The following is a 14,994-nucleotide window of genomic DNA, read 5'->3' as shown; positions in this document are numbered from 1 at the left end:
TTGTATTTTTGGGGTCTCGAGCCCCTTCAAGCTCTTCCAGTTCTTTCTCTGATTCCTTCAATAGGGGACCTATTCTCAGTTCAGTGGTTTGCTGCTGGCATTCGCCTCTGTATTTGCTGTATTCTGGCTGTGTCTCTCAGGAGCGATCTACATCCGGCTCCTGTCGGTCTGCACTTCTTTGCTTCATCCATCTTGTCTAATTGGGTGGCTGTATATGTATGGGCCACATGTGGGGCAGGCTCTGAATGGGTGTTCCTTCAGTCTCTGTTTTAATCTTTGACTCTCCCTTCCCTGCCAAGGGTATTCTTTTTCCTCATTTAAAGAAGGAGTGAAGCATTCACATTTTGATCATCCGTCTTGAGTTTCGTTTGTTCTAGGGATCTAGGGTAATTCAAGCCTTTGGGCTAATAGCCACTTATCAATGAGTGCATACCATGTATGTCTTTCTGTGATTGGGTTAGCTCACTCGGGATGATATTTTCCAGTTCCAACCATTTGCCTACGAATTTCATAAACTCGTTGTTTTTGATAGCTGAGTAATATTCCATTGTGTAGATGTACCACATTTTCTGTATCCATTCCTCTGTTGAAGGGCATCTGGGTTCTTTCCATTTTCTGGCTATTATAAATAAGGCTGCGATGAACATAGTGGAGCACGTGTCTCTTTTATATGTTGAGGCATCTTTTGGGTATATGCCCAAGATAGGTATAGCTGGATCCTCAGGCAGTTCAATGTCCAATTTTCTGAGGAACCTCCAGACTGATTTCCAGAATGGTTTTACCAGTCTGCAATCCCACCAACAATGGAGGAGTGTTCCTCTTTCTCCACATCCTCGCCAGCATCTGCTGTCACCTGAGTTTTTGATCTTAGCCAATCGCACTGGTGTGAGGTGAAATCTCAGGGTTGTTTTGATTTGCATTTCCTTTATGACTAAAGATGTTGAACATTTCTTTAGGTGTTTCTCAGCCATTCGGCATTCCTCAGCTGTGAATTCTTTGTTTAGCTCTGAACCCCATTTTTTAATAGGGTTATTTGTTTCCCTGTGGTCTAACTTCTTGAGTTCTTTGTATATTTTGGATATAAGGCCTCTATCTGTTGTAGGATTGGTAAAGATCTTTTCCCAATCTGTTGGTTGCCGTTTTGTCCTAACCACAGTGTCCTTTGCCTTACAGAAGCTTTGCAGTTTTATGAGATCCCATTTGTCGATTCTTGATCTTAGAGCATAAGCCATTGGTGTTTTGTTCAGGAAATTTTTTCCAGTGCCCATGTGTTCCAGATGCTTCCCTAGTTTTTCTTCTATTAGTTTGAGTGTGTCTGGTTTGATGTGGAGGTCCTTAATCCACTTGGACTTAAGCTTTGTACAGGGTGATAAGCATGGATCGATCTGCATTCTTCTACATGTTGCCCTCCAGTTGAACCAGCACCATTTGCTGAAAATGCTATCTTTTTTCCATTGGATGGTTTTGGCTCCTTTGTCAAAAATCAAGTGACCATAGGTGTGTGGGTTCATTTCTGGGTCTTCAATTCTATTCCATTGGTCTATCTGTCTGTCTCTGTACCAATACCATGCAGTTTTTATCACTATTGCTCTGTAATACTGCTTGAGTTCAGGGATAGTGATTCCCCCTGAAGTCCTTTTATTGTTGAGGATAGCTTTAGCTATCCTGGGTTTTTTGTTATTCCAGATGAATTTGCAAATTGTTCTGTCTAACTCTTTGAAGAATTGGATTGGTATTTTGATGGGGATTGCATTGAATCTGTAGATTGCTTTTGGTAAAATGGCCATTTTTACTATATTAATCCTGCCAATCCATGAGCATGGGAGATCTTTCCATCTTCTGAGGTCTTCTTCAATTTCTTTCCTCAGTGTCTTGAAGTTCTTATTGTACAGATCTTTTACTTGCTTGGTTAAAGTCACACCGAGGTACTTTATATTATATGGGTCTATTATGAAGGGTGTCGTTTCCCTAATTTCTTTCTCGGCTTGTTTCTCTTTTGTATAGAGGAAGGCAACTGATTTATTTGAGTTAATTTTATACCCAGCCACTTTGCTGAAGTTGTTTATCAGCTTTAGTAGTTCTCTGGTGGAACTTTTGGGATCACTTAAATATACTATCATGTCATCTGCAAATAGTGATATTTTGACCTCTTCTTTTCCGATCTGTATCCCTTTGATCTCCTTTTGTTGTCTGATTGCTCTGGCTAGAACTTCAAGAACTATATTGAATAAGTAGGGAGAGAGTGGGCAGCCTTGTCTAGTCCCTGACTTTAGTGGGATTGCTTCAAGTTTCTCTCCATTTAGTTTAATGTTAGCAACTGGTTTGCTGTATATGGCTTTTACTATGTTTAGGTATGGGCCTTGAATTCCTATTCTTTCCAGGACTTTTATCATGAAGGTAAACCCAGTATTTGAGATAAAAATATTTCAAAGTTATCTTTGTCTATCTAGTGAGTTCAAGGCCAGCCTAGGTGCATGGGACCATCTCTAAATAAATTACTTAATAAATAAGAGACAAATTTTGAACACTATAAAATTTCCACACTGCTTTGTCTTGTTTATCTGTTGCTGCAATTGAAGTAGTTCAACAAAAGCAACTGAAGGCAGACAGGGTTTATTTTGGTTTACAGTTACAAGGTACACTCCATCATGGTGGGGTAGTCAAGAGATGATTTTACAGTCAGGAAGCAGAAACTGATGAAAAGGAGTAACACAGTTTCTTCTTTTCACTTATCGTATTAAAGAACTGCTTTATATGTATAAGCATCTTGCCTGCATGCACCATCTGTGCACACATGCAGGCATGGAGAACAGAAGAGGGCATTGGAACAGCAGTGAATGTTGTTTTAAGTACTTCTTCCATGCATCGGAGACTGGGAATAATGCAGTAATAAAAATGTGTCTCTGTGATATACTGACTTAGACTACTTTGGGTATGTGGCCTGAAGTGCTGTGCTAGCTTGTATGGGCTCTGGACTTATGTGGCATTTCTTCTTTCAGTTTCTTGAGGAAGCCCCACACGGACCTCCAAGGCTGCACCAGTTTATGTTTTCCCCTTCCCCAGCAGCAAATAGGGCTCCTCCTTCTCTACACCCTTACGAGTCACTTATTTTCTTGCTGAATAACAGGAGATTTCCATGTGGTTTCTCAAAGCGGTTTTAATTTGAATCTCTGAGATATATAAGCATGTTGGACACTTTTCAAAATCATTTATCAGCCATTTGTGCTCTAATTTCTAGCACTTCTATTCAGTTTGTTAGTTCATTTCATTGATTGGATGATTTTTTGATGTGTAAGTTGTGTAATTCTTTATATGTTTTAGATATTAGCTGCCACGGTTTCTAGTTTTATTCTTCTTTGATATGCTGAGACACAAGAGATTCTTTAGACTCTGTACTTGCTATGGATTGTTTTCAGAGATCTAAGCAAGAGGGAACAAGGCAACAATGTTAGGCATTTTCAAGTGAGAGCAACAGGATATTAATAATGTAGTAATTGAAAGAGTTTACTAGAATTCTATGATTGTATGTTAACATATTGTTAAATTGCTTTCTGCTACTAACATAAAAATATTTTCTGCCAGTACAATAACAATAATTGGTCCAGGCAAGAATTGTCAAGAGATGATAACATAAGGAGTAACCAATTTTACATGACCTAAAATTTAGCTTCTTTTTATTACTGAACTTTCCAAATATCTCTTATCTAGTTATCTTTTTCTCTAACACACACACACACACACACACACACACACACACACACACACACACACTACTCATCAACTTTAAAGAGTTTTCTGCCCCTAGAGTCCTTGTAGGTGTGGCTGCCATGTTACATGTACGTCAGTAGGTGGCAGAGAGGAGAGAGGCTATGGCTATGCTCAGTGTTCTGATCTGTGAACATCTGAATGATTAATACCCACATATTCTCTGAAAGAAGTGAGACTGAGACAACTACCACTCTGGTGTCAAGCAGGCCCAGATAGGCTCTCGGGACAGAGAGCAAGCCAGAGACTAGAATAAAATCCCAGGGCAGAAGTGAGCCTAAGACAGACGACCCTTACAAGGGGCCATTCAAGCAGGCTACATAAGGAGGGAGCCCAAGACAACCACCAGTCAGTGCCATGGGGCCTGGACAGGGAGTTAGCATGAGATGACTACCAATCCAGCGACACACATGCCTGGGGTGGGTGGTTGGGTGGGAGAATACTGTTCCTGAGATGACCTCTGCTGGACAGCATGATGCAAGAGGGGGCATAGCACTCTGGAGAACACTCAGAGACCCCAGGAGCCACTAAGAGGAACAAGTAAGTGGTGGAGAAATGAAAGAGACAGAAACAGAAAGATGTGGGTACAATGAAGAAAGGCAGAACTGAAGACTTAATGGTAGTGAGGAACAGACTGATGTGAGTAGCTGGTGATACCACCTGGCCCATGGTGGGGTCCTAGCCTGTGCTGCCACATGTGGCCACATCTGGGTCTGTGACCCTGCAGCAGCAGGGGTTGGTTACCACCAAAGGCCAGGTTGATGTCCCTAATGACTGAGGGCTGTGTAGAACTGGCCCCACCCCTCACCTGGGCATCCTGGGAGATCTGGCCCTGGGGGTATGAGATTAGGAGAGTTGATCTTGCCCCTAGCCAGCTGTAGCAGTTTGTTGAGTGGGCCTGCACATTGTGGCAGTGGTGGGTGAGTTGGAATTGAGGGCGTGAGTGTGAGAGAGACAGCTCTGCTCCTTGTTTGCTGTGTGGTGGCCTGTATGAGGGAGAGACATGCTTTCCCTCTCCCTTTTGCCCTTGACACCTATGGTGGGTGGAAGTGCTGGCCCCAGGGCCATGAAAGCAGGATAGCTATCCCTGGTGCAGCATTCTGGAGAGCAGGCCTTGCACCTCATATGGACTGTGGAATAGAGTGGACAAGGTTAAGTTGACCCTAAGAATGTGTGTGGGAGAACTGACCCTGAAACTTGTTTGCCATGTGGCAGCACAGGCAAGGGAAAAGATGACCTTCCCCATCCTCTCCCATTGCCATCTCCAAAAGGTGGGAGAACTGGCTCTGGGATCATGAGACTGGAAAAGCTGTCCCTGTTCCTCACTCACTCCAACACGAGAGAGAGAGAGAGAGAGAGAGAGAGAGAGAGAGAGAGAGAGAGAGAGAGAGATCTGCACCTTTCTTTGGAAGCCGGGTAGAGTTGGCCTTGGCTTGAGGGTTGTTGGTGAACTGGTCAGAAGATGTGAAGGCCTGATCCAGGGCTTTAGTGGGCTCACCTCAACATCTACCTCATCAGTGAATTGCTAGAGTGCATGAAGTGCAAATCCAAAACTTCAGAATATCCATGATACAGGGCAACAACAGAATATTCGAGAAGAGTCCCATTGAGGTTCCAGTATTGATAGTGTAGCAGAAATCAGAGTCCTAGAACCAGACCAATGAGTCATTGCAATGAACATTTGCAGAGAATTGTGGACAAAAGGGAATACTGTAGGACGCACTGTGACACACTACAGCTTCCACAAGATTTTTTTTCTCTGTTTGGAGGGGATGTTGTAAGGGTGTATGCAGGGTGGTCATGAGAGGAGGGGGAGATGAGTGGAACTGGGGTGCATGATGTGAAATTCAAATAAAAGGTTAAACAATTATTTAACAATCTCTGGTTTAGTGTGAGATATTTGCCTTTTGTAACCTTTGAACAATGAAGAACTCAATCCCCACTAGAGGGCGCATGAGCGTTGTTTAATTCACTTCTGCAGGTTTTTGGACTTCATAATGCAAACGAAATTTTTATTCTTTATACTGATAGGTGAATTTAATTAGATAATTCGGCACCAATGTGACATAAACAGTTACAGTCTGGTTTCCTTTTAGGTTAGAAGTAATTAAGGGCTGGTGAGGTATCTCATAGGGGTGCTAACTGCTAACCCTGCTATCCTGAGTTCAGTATCTGGAATCCACAGGGTTGAAGAAGAGAACCTACTTTCACAAGGTGTCCTCTGACATGTACATGCATGTCCTCACACAGGATAAGCAAAGAAATGTAAAAACATTTAAAAAGTAGTCAGCAACTTCAAAGAGAAAGAGACACATTCGAACTTCCACTACTACCAACGCAATTATTTTTGTCTTTGAGTAAATAACTCCAGCCCTGATTATTGCAGAATGAGGTATATGTTTCTTTCTGTCATTTACCTATTTTAGGATCAGGTTATGGGTAGAATGAGGGGAACTTTCAGTTTGAGAGCAGTGGCCTTAGGTGCCTATGCTTCTGACTTGTGTTAGAGCATGTTAAAAATTCCCAAAGTAGGGGCTGGGGATTTAGCTCAGTGGTAGAGCGCTTACCTAGGAAGCGCAAGGCCCTGGGTTCGGTCCCCAGCTCCGAAAAAAAGAACCAAAAAAAAAATTCCCAAAGTAGGGCACTCCATCAGCAGCAGCAGGGCTCTTGGGAATTTGTCATATGTATGTGTATGGGCTCTGCCCCAGACTTGATGAAGTAGTAGTTATGTGCACAGGGTCTACCAGTTCACCAGTTCACATGCTAATGATTTTGCTGAATGATTCTGGCGGTACTTCAACTGGGGAGTCACCAAGCTAGTCGTTTGGCTTTCACAAGATATTCAGAATCAAGGTTTAATTTATTATTAAGAATTAAGAAAAACTCTCTCTCTCTCTCTCTCTCTCTCTCTCTCTCTCTCTCTCTGTGTGTGTGTGTGTGTGTGTGTGTGTGTGTGTGTGTGTGTGAAGGTATTTGAGGAGAGGAGGACATCTCTTCCCTGGAGCTAGAGATAACACACAGTTGTGAATAACATATAGATGATAGAAACCGAATGTGAGTTCTTCCCAAGAGCAGAACATGCTCTTAACTCCTCAGATGCCCTGTTTATCATTAAAATTGTTAAAGAGTTAATTATTTTATTTTATATGTATGACTTTTGTCTGCATGAATGTATGTGTGCTACATACATGCCTGATGCCTATGGAGGGCAGAAGAGGGCAGTGGGTCCTTAGTAACTGGAGTCAGAGATGGTTAAAAGCCAACATGTAGATGCTAGGAATTGAAGTCAGGTCCTCTGCAAAGGGAACAAATACCCTAAACCACTGACCATCTTTCTAGCCTTCATTTTTTATCATTTAATAACTAATTTGTTGATCAAAAGCAGACCTTTCTCCAGGCCAAGTTTCATACACTTATGCAAGTTTAGTCAGGGATGGCATACTTCTTTCATGGAGAGAAACATAAAATGTATATAATACAAATATTTAAATGGTTTCATGTTTTTAGCTAACATGGACTATTTATATTTCTTAATGAGAAACAGTATGCTATTCCAACATATGAATGTAGCATGTACTGGCTAAATCTGTGTAATTAGCATTTCATTCTTTTCATTTCTTTGTTTGGGTGCTTGAATCCTACTCTTCATGAGGTTCATAAAATATGTAATGATTCATTGCAAACTATAGTAATAGCAGACATTTTTGGGTCTGTCTGTGTTTTGGTATCTCTATGTAAACCTTCCAAAAGAAACTTATCACTCATAAGTCACAGAAGAGATGTCAATTCAAAGGAAAATTTGGAAATAGATTGCTTACAGGCAGCAGATACCAGGACAGTCAAAGAGTGTAGGTGTGCAGTACAGTTGGATGGACAGCAGTCAGAGTCTGGTGCCAGCCAGCTCACCTGCTTCAAAAAGCAGACTTGTGTGGTGTTAGGCAAGTTACTCTCCCTTGTTGTAGCTCAATTTTCTTCTAAAAAAATAAAGAAAAGACATTTACTTATTTTCTGTGAGTGTGGTTGTATATCACTGTGGTGGTTTGAATATACTTGGCCCAGGGGAGGTAGCACTATTAGGAGGTGTGGCCTTATAGAAGGAGGTGTGGCCTTGTTAGAGCGATTGTGGAGGCAGGGCTTTGAGGTCTCATGTATATGCACAAGGTCTGGCCAGTGTAATTTCAACATTCCTCCTGGCTGACTGGAGAAGAAATTCTGTTCCTGGTTGTCTTCAGATCAAGATGTAGAACTCTGGGTTCCTCCAACACCATGTCTGCCTGCACTCTGCCTTGCTTCCCATTATGACAACAATGGACCAAACCTTTGAAACTTGTAAGTCAGCCAAATTAAATGTTTTCTTTTATAATAGTTGCCTTGGTGGTGTTTCTTCACAGCAATAAGACACTAACTAAGACAGCCACAGTGTGGGTGTGGACACCAGAAGACGAGTTGTGGGAACTGGATTGTTACCTTCCACAATGTGGTTGAACTCATGTGTGAGGCTTGACAACAGGCCACTTCACCTGCTGAACCAACTTGCTGGCCCAGTGAATCTCAGTTTTCTTATCTGGGACCTGGGGTTAATAATAACAATGTTGTCTTTATTGCAAAGTTCTCAGAAGAGAAATCAGAGCCAAGCATGGTGATGAAGCTTATAGTCTCAGTGCTTAGGAGACAGAGGCAAGAGGATTGGGAGTTCAAGGTCATCAAGATCATTCTCTGCTAAGTTTAAGCCCCGCCATCGCTCATCATTACACAAGGCTGCTAACAGACACAGACCAACTCCTGGCACCATTTACATGCTTTAAAATATTGTACTTTACACAATCCTATCCCATTTGCAGTAACAATGTGAATGCAATCATTTCTCCAAATCGTTTTTGTTTTCTTTGAAGTAAAGTTGGATTTTACTAAAATGTAGTTTTAAAAAAGATAATAGGCATTACATGACTGAGTACTTAGAAAAATGATAGTACATACCCAAGACTTGAATATGAATTTTTCAGTGTTTATTGGAATTTTTAAGCATAAACCATCCCCATTATATTTCTAGGGTGACAGTGTCCTATAAACTGCTTTGGAACCAGAGATCTTTAGCTTTCACCTCAGGTCTCTCACCTGTCAGAGCTCATGATCCGACATCTTGACATCTCTTTAGGTCACATCTGTAAACTGGGGGTTATAATATTTATCTTATAGAGCTGATATGAGGAAAAGGAGCAGAGAGTGAATTGTGGAAATGAGGTCACTGTATCTGCCTGTTTCAGTTATAGGCAAACAAGAGGAAAGCAACACCATATAATAGGCTCCAGTAGACCCTTTTTAAAGATTTTTTATTGGATTTTTCATTTACATTTCAAATGTTATCCCCTTTCCCAGTTTCCTGTCCATAAACCCCTATCACTTTCCCCCTCCCTCTTCTTCTATGAGGATATTCCCCCAACCACACGCACACCCCTTCCTGCCTCCCCACCTCCCAGCCCTGACATTCCCCTACACTGGAGGGTCGAGGACCAAGGACTTTCCCTCCCATTGGTGCCCAACAAGGGCTTCCTCTGTTACATATGCAGCTGGAGCCATGGGTCTGACCATGTGTAGTCTTTGGATTGTGGTTTAGTCCCTGGGAGCTCTTGTTGTTTGGTATTGTTGTTCTTATGGGGTTGCAAACCCTTTCAGCTCCTTCACTCCTCTCTCTAACTCCTCCATTGGGACCCTGTTCTCAGTTCAATGGCTGGCTGCAAGCGTCGGCCTCTGTATTTGTCATGCTCTGGCAGAGCCTTTCTAGAGATAGCTCCTGTCAGCATGCACTTCTTGAATCAGCAATATTGTCTGGGTTTGGTGGCTGTATGTATATGGACTGGATCCCCAGGTGGGGCAGTCTCTGGATGGCCATTCCTTCAGTCTCTGCTCTAAACTTTGTCTCCATGTCCCCTCCTATGAATATTTTTGTTCTCCCTTCTAAGAAGGACTGAAGCATCCTCACTGTGGTAGGGGGATTGTATCATTGGGTAATCTGAGCTTTTCTTTCACAGATTATACACTGAAAACCCAGGGCCTTCCAAATCAACAAGCAGAACTATGTTCTGTTTGATGTCACTCCATAGTCTGCTTCTGGATGTCTGTAATGATTCTAGGAGGGTTTTAGTTTCCTTTCTTTTTCACATAGAGCATTTTGTGGATCATATTTGCTTCTCTTTTTAAAGATATATTTTTATTAATTCTTGGAGAATTTCATACGTGCTACCTTAGTTAGAGTTTCTATTGCTATGAAGAGGTACACCATGATCATGGTAACCTTTAAAAAGGAAAACCTTTAACTGGTCCTCCTTACAGGTTCAGAAGTTCAGTTCACTATCATCATAGTGGGAAGGATGGTGGCACAGAGGCAGACATGGTGCTGGAGAAGGAGCTGAGAGTTCTATGTCTTGATCTGCTGGCAGCAGGAAGTAAATGTCATACTAGACCTAGCTTGAGCTTTTGAGACCTCAAAGCCAGCCTCCACAGTGAAACACTTTCTTCGACAAGGGCATACCTGCTAATAGTACCACTGCCCATGAATCTGTGGGAGCCACTGTTATTCAAATCACCACACATACATACCATATATTTAGATAATTTTCACCTCCTGCCCCTCACCTCAGTTTCAGTGTATCTAGTTTTATGTGGAGGACCTTGATCCACTTTGACTTGAGCTTTGTACAGGGTGATAAGAATGGATCGATTTGTGTTCTTCTACCTGCTGACCTCCAGTTGAACCAGCTCCAATTTGTTGAAAATGCTGTCTTTTTTCCCACTGGATGGTTTTAGCTCTTTGTCAAAGATGAAGTGACCATAGGTGTGTGGGTTCATTTCTGGGTCTTCAATTGTATTCCATTGATCTACCTGCCTGTCTCTGTACCAATACCATGCAGTTTTAATCACTATTGCTCTGTAATAGAGCTTGAGGTCAGGGATGGTTATTCCCCCAGAAGTTTTTTTATTGTTGAGAATAGTTTTTGCTATCCTGGGCCTTTTGTTACTCTAAATGAATTTGCAAATTGAGCTTTCTAACTCTATGAAGAATTGAGTTTGAATTTTGATAGGGATTGCATTGAATCTGTAGATTGCTTTTGCAAGATGGCTATTTCTACTATATTAATCCTACCAATCCATGAGCATGGGAGAGCTTTCCATTTTCTGAGATCTTCTTCAATTTCTTTCTTCAGAGACTTGAAGTTTTTGTCATACAGATCTTTCACTTGCTTGGCTAGGGACATACCAATATATTTTATACATTGTGAAGGGTGTTGTTTCACTAATTTCTTTCCAAGCCTCTTTATCCTTTGAATAGAGGAGGGCTACTGATTTTTTTGAGTTAATTTTATATCTAGACACGCTTGTCAAGATGTTTACAACTGTAAGAGTTCTCTGGTGGAATTTTAGGGGTCACTTAAGTATACTATCTTATCATCTACAAATAGTAATATTTTGACTTCTTCCTTTCCAATTTGTATCCCTTTGACCTCCTTTTGCTGTCTGATTATTCTGGCTAGGACTTTGAGTCCTATACTGAATAAGTGGGAAGAGAGTGGGCAGCCTTGTCTAGTCCCTGATTTTAATGGGAGTGCTTCAAATTTCTCTCCATTAAGTTTGATGTTGGCTACTTGTTTCCTGTGTATTGCTTTTACTATGTTCAGGTATGGGTCTTGAATTCCTGAATTTTCCAATAATTTTAACATGAAGTGGTGAATTTTGTCAAATGCTTTCTCAGCATCTAATGAGATGATCACATGTTTTTTTTTCCTTTGAGTTTGTTCATATAGTTGATTACAATGATGAATTTCCCTGGGATGAAGCCTACTTGATCATGATGGATAATGATCATTTTGATGTGTTCTTGGATTTGATGTGCGAGAATTTTATTGAGTATTTTTGTGTCGATATTCATAAGAGAAATTGGTCTAAAGTTCTCTTTATTTGTTGCGTCTTTGTGAAGTTTAGTTATAAGTGTAATTGTGGCTTTATGGAAGGAATTAGGTAGTGTTTCTTCTCTATTTTGTGGAATAGTTTGCACAGTATTGGTATTATTTCTTCTCTGAAGGGCCGATAGAATTTTGCACTAAACCCATCTGATTCTGCGCTTTTTTTGGTTGGGAGACTCTTAATAACTGCTTCTGTTTCTTTAGGAGTTACGGGACTATTTAGATGGCCTATCTGATCCTGATTTAACTTTGGTATTTGGTATCAGTTTAGAAAATTGTCCATTTCATTCATATTTCCTAGTTTTGTTGAATATAAGTTTTTATAGTAGGATCTGATGACTTTTGAATTTCCTCAGATTATTTTGTTATGTCTACCTTTTCAGTTCTGATTTTTTTTTTTAATTTGGATACACTCTCGTGACCTCTGGTTAGTTTGGCTAAGTATTTATCTATCTTGTTGTTTTCCTCAAAGAGCCAGCTCCTGATTTTGTTGATTCTTTGTACAGTTCTTTTTGTTTCTACCTGATTGATTTCAGCTCTGAATTTGATTATTTCCTGCCTTCTACTTCTGCTTGATGTATTTGCATTTTTTTTGTTCTAGAGCTTTTAGGTATGCTGTCAAGCTGCTAGTGTATGATCTCTCCAGTTTCTTTTTGGAGGCACTCAGAGATCAGTTTTCCTCTTAGCACTGTTTTTATTGTGTCCCATAATTTTGGGAATATTGTACCTTCATTTTCATTAAATTCTAAAAACTCTTTAATTTCTTTCTTATTTCTTCCTTGACTAAGTTATCATTGAGTAGAACACTGTTCACCTTCCATGTATATGTGGGCTTTCTGTCATTTTTGTTGTTATAAAAGACCAGCCTTAGTCCACGGTTATCTGATAGGATGCATGGGATTATTTCAATCTTCTTAATCTGTTGAGGCATGTTTTGTAACATATTGTGTGGTTAATTTTGGAGAAGGTAACATGAGGTTCTGAGAAGAAGGTATATTCTTTTGTTTTAGGATGAAATGTTTTATAAATATTTGTTAAATCCATTTGGTTCATAACTTCTGTTAGTTTCTGTATGTCTCTGTTTAATTTATTTTTCCATGATCTGTCCTCTGATGATAGTGGGGTGTTGAAATCTCCTACTATTATTGTATGAGGTGCAATGTGTGCTTTGAGCTTTAGTAAGGTTTCTTTTATGAATGTAGGTGCCCTTGCCTTTGGAGCATAGATATTTAGAATTGAGAGTTCATTTTGGTGGATTTTTCCTTTGATGAATATGAAGTGTCCTTCCTTATCTTTTTTGATGACTTTTGGTTGAAAGTCAATTTTATTCAATATAGAATGACTACTCCAGCTTGTTTCTTCAGACCATTTGCTTGGAAAGTTGTTTTCCAGACATTTACTCTGAGGGAGTGTCTGTCTTTGTCCTGAGGTGTGTTTCCTGTATGCAGTAAAAACCTGGATCCTGTCTATGTATCCAGTCTGTTAGTCTATGTTTTTTTTTTTTATTGTGGAATTGAGTCCATTGATGTTAAGAGGTATTAAGGAATAGTGATCGTCGCTTCCTGTTATTTTTCTTGGTAGAGGTAGAATTTTACTTTCTTGCTTTTCCTAAGGTGTACTGTCCCTCCTTACATTGGAGTTTTCCATCTATTATCCTTTGTAGGGCTGGATTTTTGGAAAATATAATATGTAAATTTGGTTTTGTCTTGGAATATCTTGGTTTCTCCATCTATGTTAATTGAGAGTTTTGCTGGATACAGTATCCTGGGCTGGCATTTGTGTTCTCTTAGAGTATGTATGGCATCTGCCTGGATCTTCTGGCTTTCATAGTCTCTGTTGAGAATTCTGGTGTAATTCTGGTAGGTCTGCCTTCATATGTTAGTTGACCCTTTTCCCTTACTGCTTTTAATATTATTCTTTTTTTTGTGTGTGCATTTGGTGTTTTGACTATTATGTGACAGGAAGAATTCCTTTTCTGGTCCTATCTATTTGGAGTTCTGTAGGCTTCTTGTATGTTTATGGGCATCTCTTTCTTAGGTTAGGGAAGTTTTCTTCTATAATTTTGTTGAAGATATTTACTGGCCCTTTAAGTTGGGAGTCCTCACTCTCTTCTATACCTATTATCCTTAGGTTTGTTCTTCTCACTGTGTCCTGGATTTTCTGGATGTTTTTGGTAAGGAGCTTTTTGTGTTTTGCATTTTCATTGATGGTTGTGTCAATGTTTTCTTTTTTCCTTTTTTCTTTTTTCTTTTCTTTTCTTTCTTTTTTTTTTTTCGGAGCAGGGGACCGAACCCAGGGCCTTGCAGTTGCTAAGCAAGCGCTCTAGCACTGAGCTAAATCCCCAACCCCATGTCAATGTTTTCTATGGTATCTTCTGCTCCTGAGATTCTGTCTTTTATCTCTTGTATTTTGTTGGTGATGCTTGCATCTGTGACTCCTGATCTCTTCCCTAGGTTTTCTATATCCAGGGTTGTCTCCCTTTGTGCTTTCTTTATTGTTTCTATTTCCATTTTAACTCATTGATGGTTTTGTTCAATACCTTCACCTGTTTGGTTGTGTTTTCATGTAACTCATTAAGGGGTTTTTATGTTTCTTCTTTAGGGGCCTTAAAAAGGTAGTTGTTTACCTGTGTTGTCTTGTATTTCTTTAAGGGACTTATTTATGTCTTTCTTAAAGTCCTATATCATCATCATTAGATGTGAATTTTAATCCAATTCTTGCTTTTCTTGTGTGTTGTGATATCCAGCATTTGCTTTGGTAGAAGAACTGGATTCTGATGGTACCAAGTGGTCTTGGTTTCTTTTACTTAGTTTTCTTTGTTTGCCTCTTGCCATCTTGTTATCTCTGGTGTTAGCTGGTCTTGATATTTTTGACAGTGGCTTGACCCTTTTGTAAGCCTGTGTGTCGCCACCTCTGGAGACCAGCTTTTTTCCCAGTGTCACAGGTTCAGCTCTGGGCACAAGTGAAAACAGGAAGGATCCTGTCCCAGACTGCTCCTCTGTTCCTGGGTCCAGTGTGCTCTAGGCAGGTTCCTCTTGGACCAGGAATGTGAGCAGAAGTGGTGGTCTCCCCTGTGCTCTCAGGATTGTCTGCACTTCTGAGTCCATTTCTCTCTCCAGGGTACAGAGAGCTATGGGACCAGGTCAGCTGTGGGCACAGCCAGAAACCAGAAGAATCCTGTCCCAGAGTGCTCCTGGGTTCATGTGTCCTGAGGTCTCCAGGCAGGTCCCTCAGAGCAGAAGTGGTGGTCTTACCTCTGTTCTCAGGTGTG

The 14,994-nt window shown here is 40.6% G+C and overlaps 1 long non-coding RNA gene and 1 other non-coding gene across 3 annotated transcripts in view; both read left to right on the top strand.

The window, feature by feature from the left end:
* The window catches only part of LOC148001495 (uncharacterized), an 89,666-nt gene that overhangs the window by 63,307 nt on the left and 11,365 nt on the right, over positions 1 to 14,994 (top strand). The gene's annotated exons all lie outside the window — the stretch shown is intronic.
* Positions 3,795 to 3,926, top strand: LOC120096801 (small nucleolar RNA SNORA17). Its single transcript, XR_015637776.1, has one exon. It is a non-coding gene; the product is annotated as a small nucleolar RNA SNORA17 (small nucleolar RNA).

This window comes from Rattus norvegicus, chromosome 14 (assembly GCF_021556685.1).
Source record: "Rattus norvegicus strain SHRSP/BbbUtx chromosome 14, alternate assembly SHRSP_T2T, whole genome shotgun sequence".
In the NCBI taxonomy this organism is placed as follows: Eukaryota; Metazoa; Chordata; class Mammalia; order Rodentia; family Muridae; genus Rattus; species Rattus norvegicus.
Note: the sequence above shows the minus strand (reverse complement) of the source record. Positions and strands in the feature narration are given on the sequence as shown.